Genomic DNA, 17,393 nt, shown 5'->3' on the forward strand with positions numbered 1-17,393 from the left:
GAAAATCAATAATTGCTTTTCCTTAAAACTGAAAATAGAAAAGCAAACAAGCCCAACACATATAATTTGGAAACACTGCAGTGATATTAGTAAGAGAGTGGAATAGGCCATCTTGACCTCTCCTTCCCTCCACAGACACACTGATTAACAACTCTGTGTGTATCAGCTCCTTCGATTGAAAATAGAAACAGTAGATGAGAAGTTCTGCATTCAAGGCAAGTGAGAAAATGCCAAAATCCTAAGAGGCAGGGAAAACTAAGAACATTCCTGCAATAAAATCCATGCAGCAAAGGACCATACAATTTGAAGGGAACACTCAACTTCCTGCTTCTCCTGGAGGAGCAAGGAGTTTGATCCACAATCTAGATCTCTGATTTTGCAAATGCTAGTCCAGGGTCCAGCTTCCAATTTACCTGCCTCTGGGAGGCCTAGGATTTCCAATCTCCTAGGATAACAGAAATGAAGTGGCAGTTATGAATCTGTACCAGCACTTCTCACAGGTCTTCCCTTAGCTTAATGAAGAGTGAGCAACTCCCAGTTTCTCCATGGAAGGAGTGAGACAGCACATCTGGACCTTCATCTTTTCCAGCTCTGCCTGAGGAATTGGCTTCTAACTAACCTGTCCTTGAGAGCTGATGAAACCCAAAATTTGCATTTGTGCCTGGGGACTACAGAGAGCTAAATCATGGTGCAGGAGGCACAGGGTTTGAAGTAGCATGCAAGCATTTGCCACAGCTCCTCTCCCCAGTTCAGTGCACAGTGAGCTAGGTGATAAACTCCAATTGCCTGTTTCACCAAGTATTCTGACTTGTAGATCACTGCGTACTCTCGAATCCTGGAGAAGGCTGACTACAAACTCAGAAGTTTGGATGAGCAGAGAGGTTAGAGAAGTAACCAAAATTCTGGCCTAGCTGATTGAAAAGGCTGAATTCTGGAAAGGTTCTACTACTGAGGCCAATCTGTGAAGACTAGGACAAGTGGATGTTTAGTCTAATGCACAGATATCAACACAGAGAGTCAAGAAAAATGATCAACTGAGAAGTATGTTCAAATGAGAAGAACAAGATATCCATTGCTTTTTATCCTGACCCAACAACAGAAGTTCGACAACCACCCACAGCAATCCTGACTTGGAGTGAGGTGTGGGCTCTATACCATACACTGAGATCCACGATGGCGGAACAGTACATCTCTCTCCACGGATACATCAGGAATACACCTCCAGACACAGAAGATCTTGCAGAACGCCAGCTGAGAACCTGACCACTGGAAAAGAATATATAGAACCAGGCAACATTCAGCAGGACAAAGGAAGCAGGGCAAAAAAAGAGGAGAGTGAGTAGAACTGGATCTGCATCTGGGGTTGGCAACTGAAGCGGGGACAGAGCTGCATGGGAGGGCAAATGTTTGCGACAGAGGTGAAGCACTGACTCTGTTGGAGAGTGAAGCAGCTGACCAGTGAGAGTCTGAATGGAATGAGGATCACACAGACAATCCTTGCCACAGCTGAACCTACACCAGACAGGGATGCAAGTCCCCTAGAAAGTGCTTCAGGTTGGAGATAGAACAGAGATTGGATTGACTGAAGGAAGATGGTGTGAAGGAACCTGAGAGAGGAGAGCGCAGTGGGAAATGCTTATGAAGCAAAGCCAGCTAACCTGGAGGCAGGGTGATACTGCTGAGTCACACACTGAGGGTGCAGCCATCTCTATAGTCTCTCTCTGCACATATCAGCACCAGACAGCTGAAACAACACAGGGAGGGTGGCCCTTTAAGGACCTGACGTGCAAAGTAACACAGAAGGACTCCAGCCAGGGTGATCTTTAAGTCCCTGATACGATGAACAACAGAGAATGACCCCAAGTGGGGGACCTGTAAGCGGCTGAAGGGGTCAAGCAACAGAGAAGGACCAGCCAAAGAGGCCCTCTGATGGCCAGGTGCCAGAAGCTAGGAAACGACTCTAATAGGACCCTCGCTTCTACAGCTGAGTCAGTTGGTTTCCCTGCATGCTTGGCACTGCCAGGGTTCCCAAAATTCAAGCAGCTGTGTCACCTCCATGCTCAATCCTCACTGGGCAGAGCTGTCAGAAGCTAGAAAAGTCCCTAATAGTCACATACCTCCTGTGACAATAGCTACAGCTAAGTATCCGGTGTTTTCATGGTCCCCATTATCCAAGCTCCTGTGTCACTCCCTAGCTCAATCCCACAAAGACAGAGCAACCAGAGGCTACAAAAACCCTAAGGGCATCATATTTCCTGCTTTCCTACCCAGTGGCTCCCCTTAGTACCTGGTACTGCCAGGGCTCCTGCAATCCAAGCAACTGCACCACCTCCACATTCAGTCCTCCCTGGGGCACACCCAAGTCCTCCAGGGGAGCCTCAGGAGTAAACTCCTGTGGACGAGTCACATGCAAAGGTGGAGATAAAACCACAAGTGAAATCCAGGGGCAGGTGTCTAAGGAATAGAACCAAAACATTCCCACCAGTGGTACAAGCTGAAGATTGAATCCACATGATCACCTGGCAGACTTTGTATCTATGGAATATATAAAGGATAATGAGAGTTCCTGCAAAAGAAAACACACTAGCACTGGCAGATATAGACGAGAGCAAGAACATGCAAGAGTAGGACCAGATTAGAGTCTGAGCTGCGGCCACAACAGGTAAGAGACCAGCCCAGAACTGGAGGCATCCTAGGGAGGTGAGGCGGACTGTGACTCACATTGAGGAAAAGGATGCTGACAGCTGATCCAAGAAAAATATTTATTATTCTTATATTTTAATTTATTTAGTAGTTGCTACTGGGTTTTTTAATTTTTACTTGTTTTTTGCTCTCTGATGTTGTAGCTGTTGATTTTAATACTACAATTAAATCTATTTACACTTTTGAGAAATTTTTTTAACCACACATTTAATTTCCTTTAAATACTTCTGCCTCTACATTGGTCTTTTGTGGTTTTGAGGGTTGTTTTCCTCTTTAATTTTCAAAGCTTTAAAAAAATTATTATCACTATTTTTCCATATATATTCTTTTGCTTGCTTTTCTTATTCTTTTTCTGTTGTTGTTTTTCTTTAATATATGTAAAGCTTCTTTGTCTTCCTCTATTTAAATTTGCTTCTCTAGCCTTTCTTTCTTTTTTTCCTTTTCTCGCTTTTCCTCATTATGTTCATTAGTCTGTTTGCTTTAGTTGTTTTATTCCCCAGTTGACCTATGGCTTTGGTTTTGTTTTCCAGTTTACGCTTTTAGTCAGATTTGTTAATAACTAGTTGATATCATTCTTACTTTCCTATGCTCACTGAATCAATCTCTTCTACTTTTATTTTTTTTCACTGTTTTGGTTTTGTTTATGTGGTATATTTCCCATGTTTTTGTTAGTACTTGCCTGATTCTGTATCTGCCATTTGTCTGAGGTTTGTAGTCCATTTCTTGTTTTAGTGTCTTTGTTTTATCCCCTTTAATGCCATTACAAACCACCTGTGGTATCTCACTTCCCTGGCCAGACATCAGGCCCAGAGCCTTTGCAGTGGGAGCACTGAAAAGACTCTAGCCTGCCATAAAACTCCTAACCCCAGGGAGTATTTATTAGTGAGAACTCCCATAAAGGCCTCTGCTTGTCTACACCTGGCATCACCCAACTGCCAGTAGCACCCAGTGTAGGATGCCTCACCCAAACAACAAACAAGATAAAAACACAAACCCAGTCATCAGTAAACAGAATTGCCACCTCATACAGCCCTTCCCATCAGAAGGGGGAAAAAAAAAAAAAAAAAACCTTACTCCTTTCACCAGAGTACAAACAAAAGTCACACCAAAAAGAAGCCTACACAAACCACTGGCACAACCTTACACAGCAAGGGCAGAAACTAAAAGGAAGAAGGAATTCGACCTGAAAGCCTGAGAAAAGGAGACATCAAATGCAACAACGAAAAAAGAAAAGGTAAAAAAATATTGCTCAATAAAGGAACAAACTAGAAGCACACAAGACCAAAAAAAAAAAAAAAAAAAAAAACGCTACGAGGAAATAGTTCAAATACCTGAAAAAAAATTCAGAATAATTATGGTAAAGATGTTCCAAAACCTTGAAAATAGAAGGCATAAAATGCCAAGAAGCAATCAACACAATTAACACAATTACCAAGGATATAGAAGAAATAAAGAATAAACAAAGAAAGATGAATAACACAATTACTGATATTAAAAATACTCTAGAAGGAAACAATAAAAGAATAACTGAAGCAGAAGAATGGAACAGTGAGCTGGAAGACAGAATGGTTGAACTAGTTGCTGATGAGCAGAATAAAGCAAAAAGAATGAAAATAATTGAGGAGAGCTTCAGAAACCTCTGGGACAGTATTAAACACACCAACATTTGAGCTATAGAGGTCCCAGAGGAAGAAGAGAAAAAGAAAGGCACTGAGAATTTTTTTTGAAGATCCTATAGTTGAAAACCTTCCCAGCATGGGAAAGGAAATAGTCAATCAAGTTCAAGAAGCACGGAGAGTCCAATACAGGATAAATCCAAGCAGAAACATGTCAAGACACATACTAACCAACAGAGATTAAACACAAGGAAAGAATATTAAGAGCAGCAAGGGAAAAGCAACAAGTAACACACAAGGGAAAAGCCATTCAATTAACAGCTGATGTTTCAGCAGAAATCCTGCAGACCAGAAAGGAATGGCAGGATGTATTTAAAGTACTGAAAGGGGAAAATCTACAAGCGAGATTACTTTACCTGGCAAGGATTTCAAAATTGATGCAAAATTAAAACCTTTACAGACAAGCAGTAGTTAAGAGATTTTAGTACCACCAAACCAGCTTTACAACATATATTAAAGAGACATATAGGCAATAAGCATAAGACAAAGGAAAGACCTACAAAAAATCCAAAACAATTAAGAAAATGCTAAGTGGGGGGCAGTCTTAAGATGGTGGAGGCATAGGATGGGGAGATCACTTTCTCCCCCACAAATTCATCAAAAGATCATTTAAATGCTGAGCAACTTCCCCAAAACAACTTCTGAACACTGACGGAAGACACCAGGCACCCAGAAAGGTAGCCCATTCTCTTCCAAAGGAGATAGGACAAAATATAAAAGCCAAAAAGAGAGACAAGAGTTAGGGACAGAGACCAGTCCTGGGGAGGGAGTGGTGAAGGGGGAGAAGTTTCCAAACATCAGGAAACCCTCTCACCAGTGGGTCTGTGGGGAGTTTTGGAATCTCAGAGGGCAACATAAAGTGAAAGAAAGAAAGAAAGTGAACTCACTCAGTTGTGTCCGACACTTTGCGACCCTATGAACTGTAGCCTACCAGGGTCCTCTGTCCATGGGATTTTCCAGGCAAGAATACTGGAGTGGGTTGCCATTTCCTTCTCCAGGGGATCTTCCCTACCCAGGGATTGAACCCAGGTCTCCCACATTGCGGCCAGATGCTTTAACCTCTGAGCCACCAGGAAGAGGGCAACATAACAGGGAGGGGGGAAAAAAAACCCACAGAATATGTGCCTTAACCAAAACTCCAAGTGGAGAAATAGCTCAGATGCTCACGTCTGCCACCAGCAAGTGGGGGAGGCACTGTTGCATTGCTTAGGGTTAAGGACCAGTCCTGAATGCCCTGAGGACAATCTGAGGGAGCTAACGTGAGATAGCAACCCAAACTGTGGGACAGACAGAGAGAGAGAGAGGGGAAAGAGAGAGAGAGAAAAAAAAAGCTCTAACCTAAGCCACATCCTGGCCCGCTCACAGAACAAAGGATTGATCAAATGCCAAAGGAGAGCTAGCAGGCTGCCTACCGGCTCCTCCCCCACACCAGAGGCAGAGAGGCAGGCAGGCGACAGCCAGAGCTGGAAGGCGAGGGGCAATTTTGGCCCCAGAGATGGCATCCTCCACCAAACTGGGAGCAGGCTCCCAGTTGCAAACCACGTCTTCCTGGGATATTGGACGGTTGACATCTGCCAGGAGGGTTGCAACCTGAGATCAGCCCCCGAGAGGAGACACACGGCACACCTGTGACGGCGCTCTTGTGGCACACCCAGTAAACCGAGCGACTGGGACCAGGGAGGTGATAAGACCCACTGCACACCTGGGACAGTGTGCTCGCCAAGCACCTGGTTGCCTGAGCTCCTCGGATCTGGGAAGGGCACAAAATGCAGGCCCAGCCGAGTCTATGCCTTTGCGGAGAACCTGAACCTGAGAAGCTTAGACCTGGGAAGTGCACGCAACGTAGGGCCTGCTTTGGAAAGTTCCCCTTCGAAGCAACCTGGAGTCTGAGCAGTGTAGACAGGGAAAGCACAGGCACCATGAGCTAGGGCAACCCAGTGTGGTCCATACACTGTAGGCACTCCCCACACACACCAGTGATATTTGTTTGCAGTATTCCTCCCTCCCCACAGCACGACTGAACAAGTGAGCCTAAAAAAGTGACCACCTTCGCCCCCTTGCGTCAAGGCGGAAATTAGACACTGAAGAGACTTGCAAACAGTGGAAGCCAAAATAAACAAGTAACAGGGAACTGCTCTCATAGTGACAGGCACAACAGATTAAAACCCTGTAGTTAGCATTGACTAAGCACTGGAGGGGGCATATAGACCCTGAAAAGAAGTATAAGCTGGAACAAGGAGCTATCTGAAACTGAACTGACCCCACACTACCCTCAACAGCTCCACAGAAATTCCTAGATATATTTTTACTATTATCTTTTTTTCTAATTTTTCAGTTCTTTATTACACCTTTAACTTTCATTTTTATAACCTACTATTACCTTGCAAAAAAGACCCTATTTTTTAAAGCAAATTTCATATATGTATTTTTTATAATTTGTGCTTGGTTTTGTATTTTTAATGTTGTATTTTTCAGAGTCTAACCTCTACTCTAGATTTTTAATCTTTGCTTTTTGATATCTGTTATCAATTGTGTACCTTTAAGAATCTAATCTTCAAGTACCCATTTTTACTTAGGGGTGTGATTACTGGTTTGATTGCTCTCTCCCCTTTTAACTCTCCCTATTGTCCCCCAGGTCACCTCTATCTCCTCCCTCCCCATACGTTTCTCTACTTAACTGTGAATCTCTCTGGGTGTTCCGGGCTGTGAAGAACACTTAGGGAACTGATTACAGACTAGATTGGTCTCTCCCTTTTGACTGCCCCTCTTCTCCTCATGGACACCTCTATCTCTCTTCTCCCTCTTCTCTTCTCTATTTAATTCCATGAACCTCTCTGGGTGTTCCAGACTGTGGACAGCACATACAGAATTGATTATTGGCTAGATTGCTCTCTCCCCTTTTGATTCCCCTCTTCACCTCCTGGTCACTTCTATCTTCCTCCTCCCTCTTCTCTTCTCCATGTAACTGTGAACCTTTCTGGGTGTCCCTCACTGTGGAGATTCTTTTCACCATTTATCTAGATGTTTTATCAGCAGTGCTGTATGGATGGAGAAGTCTTGAGGCTACTGTAAGATTAAGACTGAAAGCCAGAGGTAAGAGAACACCAGAGAACTCCTGACTCCAGGGAACATTAATCAACAAGAGCACATCCAAAATCCTGCATACCTACACTGAAACCAAGTTCCATCCAAGAGTCAACAAGTTCCAGAGCAAGACATACCATGCTAATTCTCCAGCAACACAGGAACATCGCCCTAAGCTTCAATACACAGGCTGTCCAAAGTCACACCAAACCCACAGACAGCTCAAAACTCACTACTGGGCACTTCACTGCACTCAGAGAGAAGAGATTCAGCTCCACCCACCAGAACACAGATGCAAGCTTCCATAACCAGGAAACCTTGACAAGCCAAACGACCAACCACACCCATAGGGTGCAACCTCCACAATAAAGAGGAACCACAAACTTCCAGCATACAGAAAGGCCACCCCAGAAAGAACAATCTAAACAAAATGAAAAGGCAGAGAAATATTCAGCCAGTAAAGGAACATGATAAATCCCCAAAAAATCATACAAAAAAGGAGGAGATATGGAGTCTATCTCAAAAAGAATTCAGAATAATGATAGTAAAGATGATCCAAAATCTTGAAAACAAAATGGAGTTACAAATAGACTAGAAATGAGGATTGAGAAGATGCAAGAATGTTTAACAAGACCTAGAAGAGATAAAAAAGAGTCAATCAACAATGAATAATGCAATAAATAAGATCAAAAGAACTCTGGAGGGAACCAACAATAGAATAACTGAAGCAGCAGATAGGATAAGTGAGGTGGAAGATAGAATGGTGGAAATAAATGAAGCAGAGAGGAAAAAAGAATTAAAAGAAATGAGGACAACATCAGAGACCTCTGGGACAATGTTAAACACCCCAACATTTGAATCATAGGAGTCCCAGAAGAAGACAAAAAGAAAGGCCATGAGAAAATACTTGAGGAGGTAATACTTGAAAACTTCCCTGAAATATGGAAGGAAATAGCCACCCACGTCCAAGAAAGCCAGAGGGTCCAAAACAGGATAAACCCAAAGTGAAACACCCCAAGACACATATTAATCAAATTAATGAAGATCAAACACAAAGAGAAAATATTAAAAGCAGCAAGGGAAAACCAACAAATCACACACAAGGGGGTTCCCATAAGGATAACAGCTGATCTTTCTACAGAAACTCTTCAGGCCAGAAGGGATTGGCAGGACATTCTTAAAGTGATGGAAGAGAAAAACCTACAACCCACATTCTATACCCAGTAAGAATCTCATTCAAATATGCAGGGGAAATGAAAGCTTTACAGACAAGCAAAACCTGAGAGAATTCAGCACCACCAAACCAGCTCTTCAACAAATGATAAAGGAACTTCTCTAGACAGGAAACACAGAAGAGGTTTATAAGTAAGTAAGTGTTAGTCGCTCAGTCATGCCCTAATCTTTGTGACCCCATGGACGGCAGCCCACCAGGCTCCTCTGGTCCATGAGATTTTCCAGGTAAGGATACTGGAGTGGGTTGCCATTTCCTTCTCCAGGGGATCTTCCCAAACCAGGGATCAAACCTGGGTCTCTTGCACTGCAGCCAGATTCTTTACCAACTGAGCTACAAGGGAAGCTATAAAGGTTTATGAACTCAAATCCAAAACAACAAAATAAATGGCAACGGGATCATACTTAACAATAATTACCCAAAATGTAAATGGGTTGAATGCCCCAACCAAAAGACAAAGACTGGCTGAATGGATTCAAAAACAAGACCCACATATATGCTGTCTACAAGGGACCCACCGCAAAACAAGGGACACATACAGACTGAAAGTAGAGGGCGGGAAAAATATATTTCAAGCAAATGCAGGCCAAAAAGGCAGGAGTAGCAATACTCATATCAGATAAAATAGATTTTGAAATAAAGGCCATGAAAAACGACAAAGAAGGACGTGGTCAAAGGATCAATCCAAGAAGAAGATATAACAATTATAAATATATATGCACCCAACATAGGCAGACCACAATATGTAAGGCAAATGCTAACAAGTGTGAAAGGGGAAATTAACAGTAACACAATAATAGTGGGAGACTTTAATATCCCACTCACACCTTTGGATAGATCAACTAAACAGAAAATTAGCAAGGAAACACAAATTATAAATGATACAATGGACTAGTTAGACCTAAGAATATCTATATGACACTTCACCCCCAAACAATGCATTTCACCTTTTTCTCAAGAGCACATGGAACCTTCTACAAGATAGATCACATACTGGGCCATAAATCTATCCTTGGTAAATTCAAAAAATTGAAATCATTCCAGGCATCTTTTCTGATCCCAATGCAGTAAGATTAGATGTCAACTATAGGGGAAAAAAAAGAAAAAAACTATAAAAAATACAAATATATGGAGGCTAAACAACATGCTTCTGAATAACCAACAAATCACGGAAGAAATCAAAAAAGAAATCAAAATATGCATAGAAATGAACAAAAACGAAAACACGACAACACAAAACCTAAGGGATTCAGTAAAAGCAGTGCTAGGGGAAGGTTCATAGCATTACGAGCTTACCTCAAGAAACAAGAGAAAAATCAAATAAATAACCTAACTGTACACCTAAAGCAACTAGAAAAAGAAGAAATGAAGAACCCCAGGGTTAGTAGAAGGAAAGAACTCAAAAAAATTAGGGCAGAAGTAATTGAAAAAGAAACAAAGGAGACTATAGCAAAAATCAACAAAACTAAAAGCTGGTTCTTTGAGAAGATAAATAAAATAGAAAAACCATTAGCCAGACTCATCAAGAAACAAAGGGAGAAGAATCAAATCAACAAAATTAGAAATGAAAATGGAGAAATCACAACAGACAACACAGAAATACAAAGGATCATAAGAGATTACTATCAGCAACTTTATGACAATAAAATGGACCACTTGGAAGAAATGGACGGATTCTTAAAAAAGTCTAACCTTCCAGAACTGAACCAGGAAGAAAGATAAAATTTTAACAGACCCATCACAAGCATGGAAATGAAACTGTAATCAGTAATCTTCCAGTAAACAAAAGCCCAAGACCAGATGGCTTCACAGCTGAATTCTACCAAAAATTCAGAGAAGACCTATCCTACTCAAACTCTTCCAGGAAATTGCAGAGGAAGGTAAATTTCCAAACTCATTCTATGAGGCCACCATCACCCTAATACCAAAACCAGACAAATATGCCACAGAAAAAGAAAACTACAGATCAATATGACTGATGAACATAGATGCAAAAATCCTTTAAAAAAAATTCTAGGAAATAAAATTCAACAACATATGAAAAAAATCATACATCATGACCAAGTGGGCTTTACCCACTTGCATCCCCCAGGGATGCAAGGATTCTTCAATATTCACAAATCAATCAATGTGATACACCACATTAACAAATTAAAAGATAAAAACCATATGATTATCTCAATATATGCAGAGAAAGCATTTGACAAAATTCAACATCCACTTATGATAAAAACCTTCCAGAAACAATGCATAGAAGGAACATAACTCAGAATAATAAAGGCCATATATGATAAACCCACAGCAAACTTTACCCTTGATGGTGAAAACTTGAAAGTATTTTCCCTAAAGTCAGAAACAAGAGAAAGGTCCCCAATCTCACTACTACTATTCAACATAATTTTGGAAGTTTTAGCCACAGAAATCAGAAGAGAAAACAGAAATAAACAGAATCCAGATCAGAAAAAAGCAGTACAACTCTCATTGTTTACAGATGACATGATCCTCTACATAGAAAACCCTAAAGACACTACCAGAAAATTACTAGAGCTGCTGCTGCTGCTAAGTCACTTCAGTCGTGTCCGACTCTGAGCGACCCCACAGAAGGCAGCCATTGCAGGATATAAAATTAACACACAGAAATCCCTTGCACTAACAATGAGAAAACAGAAAGAGAAATTAAGGAAACAGTTCCATTCACCAGTGCAGTGAAAAGAATAAAATAGTTAGGAATAAATCTTCCTAAAGAAACAAAAGACCTATATATAGAAAACTATAAAACATTGATGAAAAACTCAAAGAACACAAATAGATGTAGAAATATACCATGTTCATGGATCAGAAGTATCAATATAGTGAAAATGAGTATACTACAGAAAGCAATCTATAGATTCAATGCAACTCCTATCAAGCTACTCATGGCATTTTTCAGAGAACTAGAATAAATAAATTCACAATTTGTATGGAAATACAAAAAAATCTCGAATAGCCAAAGCAATCTTGAGAAATAAGAATGGAACTGGAGGAATCAACCTACCTAACTTCAGACTATATCACAAAGCTACAGTCAATAAGACAGCATGGTACTGGCACAATGCCAAAAACATAGATCAATGGAACAAGATAGAAAGCCCAGAGATAAACCCACGCACCTATGGAAACCTTATCTTTGACAAAGGAGGTAAGAATATACAATGGAGAAAAGACAATCTCTTTAACAAGTGGTGCTGGGAAAACTGGTCAACCACTTGTAAAAGAATGAATCTAGAACACTTTCTAACACCATACACAAAAATAAACTCAAAATGAATTAAAGATCTAAATGTAAGACCAGGAACTATAAAACTCCTAGAGGAAAACATGGGCAAACCACACTCTGACCTAAATCACAGCAAGATCCCCTATGACCCACCTCCCAGAGTAATGGAAATAGAAGAAAAAATAAACAAATGGGACCTAATTAACCTTAAAAGCTTTTGCACAATGAAGGAAATTATAAGGTGAAAAGATAGCCTTCAGAATGGGAGAAAATAATAGCAAACAAAGCAACTGACAAGGAATTATTCTCCACACTATAAAACCAGCTCATGTAGATCAATTTACAGAAAAATAAATGACCCAATCAAAAAATGGGCCAAAGAACTAACAGACATTTCTCCGAAAGACATACAGATGGCTAACAAACATATGAAAAGATGTTCAACATTACTCATTATCAGAGAAATGCAAATTAAAATCACAATGAGGTACCATCTCATGCTGGTCAGAAAGGCTGCTATCAAAAAGTCTACAAACAATAAATTCTGGACAGTATGGAGAAAAAGGAAGCTTCTTACACTGTTTGTGGGAATGTAAACTAGTACAGTTACTATGGAGAACACTGTGGAGATTCCTTAAAAAACTGGAAATGGAACTGCCATATGATCCAGCAATCCCACTGCTAGGCATACACAGTGAAGAATCCAGAATTTAAAGAGACACATGTACCCCAATGTTCATCACAGCACTGTTTACAATAGCTAAGACATGAAAGCAACATAGATGCCCATTCACAAATTAATGGATAAAAAAGCTGTGGTATGTATACACAATGGAACACTACTCAGTGATTTAAAAATGCATTTGAATCAGTTCTAATGAGGTGGATGAAAATGGAGCCTATTATACAGAGTGACGGAGAAGGCAATGGCACCCCACTCCAGTATTCTTGCTTGGAAAATCCCATGGATGGAGGAGCCCGGTAGGCTGCAGTCCATGTGGTCACTAAGAGTCAGACACGACTGAGCAACTTCACTTTCACTTTCATGCACTGGAGAAGGAAATGGCCACCCACTCCAGTGTTCTTGCCTGCAGAATCCCAGGGACAGGGGAGCCTGGTAGGCTGCCGCCTATGGGGTCACACAGAGTTGGACATGACTGAAGCGACTTAGTAGCAGCAGCATACAGAGTGAAGTAAGTCAGAAGGAAAACACGAGTACAGCATATTAAGGCATATATATGGAATTTAGAAGGATGTTAATGATGACCCTATATGTGAGACAGTGGAAGAGACAGGATGTAAACAACAGACTTTTCAACTCTGTAGGAAAAGGCAAGGGTGGGATGATTTAGAGAATAGCATTGAAACATGCATATTATAATATGTGAAATAGATTGCCAGTCCAGGTTCAATGCATGAGACAAGGGGCTCAGGGCCAGTGCACTGGGATGACTTTGAGGGATTGAATGGGGAGGGAGGTGGGAGGGGGCTTCAGGATGGGAGACACATGCACACCCATGGCTGATTCATGTCAACATATGGCAAAAACCACTACAATATTGTAAATTATTTAGCCTCCAATTAAAATAAATATATTGATTTTTAAAATGCTATAGGAACATACAGCATTATATTATATTATAATAGTAAAATGCTAATAGTAATATATAAATAATTACTTTAAATGTAAATGGATTAAACTCTCCAACCAAAAGACACAGATTGGCTGAATGGATAGAAAACAGGACCCATATATACGCTGTCTAGAAGAGACCCACTTCAGACCTAGAAACACATACAGACTGAAAGTAAAAGGATGGAAAACATATTCCAAGCACATGGAAATCAAAAGGAAGTTGGAGTGGCAATTCTCATTTCTGACAAAATTGACTTTAAAATAAAGAATATTATACAAGATAAAGAAGAGATATTACATAATGATCAAGGGATCAATCCCCAAAGAAGACAAAATTCTAAACATCTATGTACCCAGCACAGAAGCACCTCAGTACATAACGCAAATACTAACAAACGTAAAAAGGGAAATTGACAGCAACACAATCATGGTAAGGGATGTTAACACCCCAGTTATACCAATGGGAAGATCATCAAAACAGAAAATTAATAAGGATCAAACCCAGGTATCCCACATTGCAGGCAGACACTTTAACTTCTGAGCCACCAGGGAAGATCTCAACAAGGAAACACAAACCTTAAATGAAACATTAGACCAAAGGGACCTAATTGATATCTTCAGCATTTTCCACACAAATCCAAAAGAACACACTTTCTTCTCAAGTGTGCTTGGAACATTTTCCAGGATAGACTATATTGGGGCCAAAAATCAAACCTCAGTAAATTATTAAAAATTGAAATTCTATGAAGCATTTTTTCTGACCACAATACTATGAGACTTGATACCAATTACAGTAAAAAACACAAACACTTGGAGATTAAACAATATGCTTTTACATAATGAACAGGTAAGTGAAGAAATCAAAAGGGAAATCAAAGAATTCTTGAAACAAATGAAAATGAAAACATGACAACTCAAAACCTATGGGATGCAACAAAACAGTTCTAAGAGGGAAGTTTATAGCAAGAAAAAAGAAAAACATCAAATAGACAACCTAACTTTACACCTAAAAGAACTGGATAAAGAAGGACATTAAAAAAAAAAAAAAAAAAAAAAAAACAAAGTTAGTAAAAGGAAAGAAATTCTACAGATCAGATCAGAAATAAATGAAAAAGAAATGAAGGAACATTAGTAAAGATTAATAAAACTGAGAGGTGTTTCTTTGAGAACATAAACAAAATTGTCAATTAGTCAAATCCATCAAGAAAAAATGGGAGAAGAATTAAATCAACAAAATTAGGAACGAGAAAGGAGAGGGTAACGGACAACACAGAAATACAAAGGATCATAAGGGGCTACTATGAGCAACTATATGCCAATAAAATGGACAACCTGAAAGAAATGGATCTATTCTTAGAAAAGTTCAATCTATCAAGACTGAACCAGGAAGAAATAGAAACTATGAACAAGCCAATTACATGCACTGAAATCGAAAATGTGATTTAAGAAACTCCCCAAAAATTGAAGCACAGGGCCAGAGAGTTTCACAGGTGAATTCTCTCATACATTTAGAGAAGAGCTAATGCCTATTCTTATCAAACTCTTTCAAAAACCTGCAGAGGAAGGAATGCTTCCAAACTCATTCTACAAGGCCATTATCACCCTAATACCAAAACCAGGCAAAGACAACACAAAAAAGAAAAGTACAGGCCAATATCATTGATGAAAATAGATGGAAAAATCCTCAACAAAACTCTAGCAAACAGAATTCAAAAATACATTAAAAAAGATAGCACACTATGATCAAGTTGGGTTAATTGCAAGGATGCAAGCATTCTACAATATACTTGGGTATATCCATTAACGTGATATACCATATTAACAAATTGCGAGATAAAACCATGTGGTCATCTCAATAGAGGCAGAAAAAGCTTTTAAAAATATTCAGTACCCATTTATGATAAATACTCTTCAAAAAATGAGCAAAGAAGGAATCTACCTCAACATAATAAAGGCCATATATGAGAAACCCAGAGCAAACATTATTCTCAAAGGTGAAAAACTGAAAGCATTCCCTGTGAGATCAGGAAAAGACAAGGGTGCCCACTCTCACCACTATTAGTCAACATTGTTTGGAAGCCCTAGCTACAGCAATCAGAGAAGAAAAAGAAATAAAAGGAATCCAGATTGGAAAAGAAGAAGCAAAACTCTCATTGTTTGCAGACAGACAATATTATACACAGAAAACCCTAAAGATATGTTCAGAAAATTACTAGAGGTAATCAGTGAATTTAGCAAACTGACAGCATACAAAATGAATAGACAGAAATCACTTGCATTCCTCTGTACTAACAATGGAACATCAGAAAGAGAAATTAAGGTATCAATACCATTTACCATTGCACCGAAAAGAATCAAATGCCTAGGGAAAAAACCTAAGGAGACATAAGAGCTGTATACAGAAAAGTACAAGACGCTGAGGAAAGAAATCAAAGACAACATAAACAGATGGAGAGATATTCCATGTTCCTGGGTTAGAAGAATCAACATTATGAAAATGACTATACTACCAAATATAATCTGCAGATTCAATGCAATCTGTATCAAAATACCAATGTTATTTTTCACAGAACTAGAACAAAAAGACATAATTCATATGGAAACACAAAAGACCTGAATAGCCAAAGCAATCTTGAGAAAGAAAAATAGAGCTAGAGGAATCAACCTTCCTGACTTCAGAATGACTACAAAGCTATATTATCAAGACAGTATGGTACTGGCAGAAAAACAGAAATATAGACCAATGGAACAAGATAGAAAGCCCAGAGATTAAACCATACACCTACGAATAACTTATGTTTGACAACGGAGGCAAGAATATACCATGGGGCAAATAGAGTGTCTTTCCTAAGTGCTGCTGGGAAAACTTGACAGCTACATGGAAAAGAATGAAATTAGACTACTTTCTAACACCATACACAAAGATAAACTCAAAATGGATGGAAAACACAGGCAGAACACCCTATGTCATAAATCACAGCAAGATCCTCTATGACCCACCTCCTAGAATAGTGGAATAAAAACAAAGATAATCAAGTGGGACATAATTAAAAGCTTCTCCACAGCAAAGGAAACTATGAATAAGGTGAAAAGACAATGCTCAGAATGGAAAAAATAATAGCAAATGAAACAACTGACAAAGGATTAATTTCCAAAAGATACAAGCAGCTCATACAAATCAATACCATAAAAACAAACAACCGAATCAAAAAAATGGGAAAAAAGACCTAAACAGACATTTGTCTAAAGACCTAAAATGGCTAATGAACACATATATATATTCTCAATATCACTATTAGAGAAATGCAAATCAAAACAACAATGAGATATCACTTCACACTAGTCAGGATGACCATCATCAAAAAGTCTACAAACAATAAATGCTCGAGAAGGTGTGGAGAAAAGGGAACCCTCTTGCACTGTTAGTGGGAATGTAAGTAGATACAGCCACATAAAGAACAGTATGGAGAGTATTTACAAAGCCAGGAGTAAAAGCACTATATGACCCACCAATCCCACTCCTAGGTATATATCCTGAGGAAACCAAAATTGAAAAAGACACATGTACCCCAATGTTCACTGCAGTTCCATTTACAACAGCTAGGACATGGAAGCAACACAGATGTCCACAGATTAATAGATAAAGAAGATGTGCTGCATACATACAGTGGAATACTACTCAGTCATAAAAAGGAATGCACTTGAGTCAGTCCTAAAGAGGTGGATGAACATAGAGCCTAGTATACAGAGAGAAGTAAGTCAGAAAGAGAAAAGCAAATATCGCATACTAACACATACACATGAAAT

General features: G+C 39.6%; 1 protein-coding gene across 4 annotated transcripts in view; it reads right to left on the bottom strand.

Annotated features, from left to right (window-relative positions):
- The window catches only part of LOC129652806 (complement factor H), a 107,711-nt gene that overhangs the window by 44,280 nt on the left and 46,038 nt on the right, over window positions 1-17,393 (bottom strand). The window lies entirely within an intron of this gene.

The sequence above is a fragment of the Bubalus kerabau genome, chromosome 5 (assembly GCF_029407905.1).
Source record: "Bubalus kerabau isolate K-KA32 ecotype Philippines breed swamp buffalo chromosome 5, PCC_UOA_SB_1v2, whole genome shotgun sequence".
NCBI lineage: Eukaryota > Metazoa > Chordata > Mammalia > Artiodactyla > Bovidae > Bubalus > Bubalus kerabau.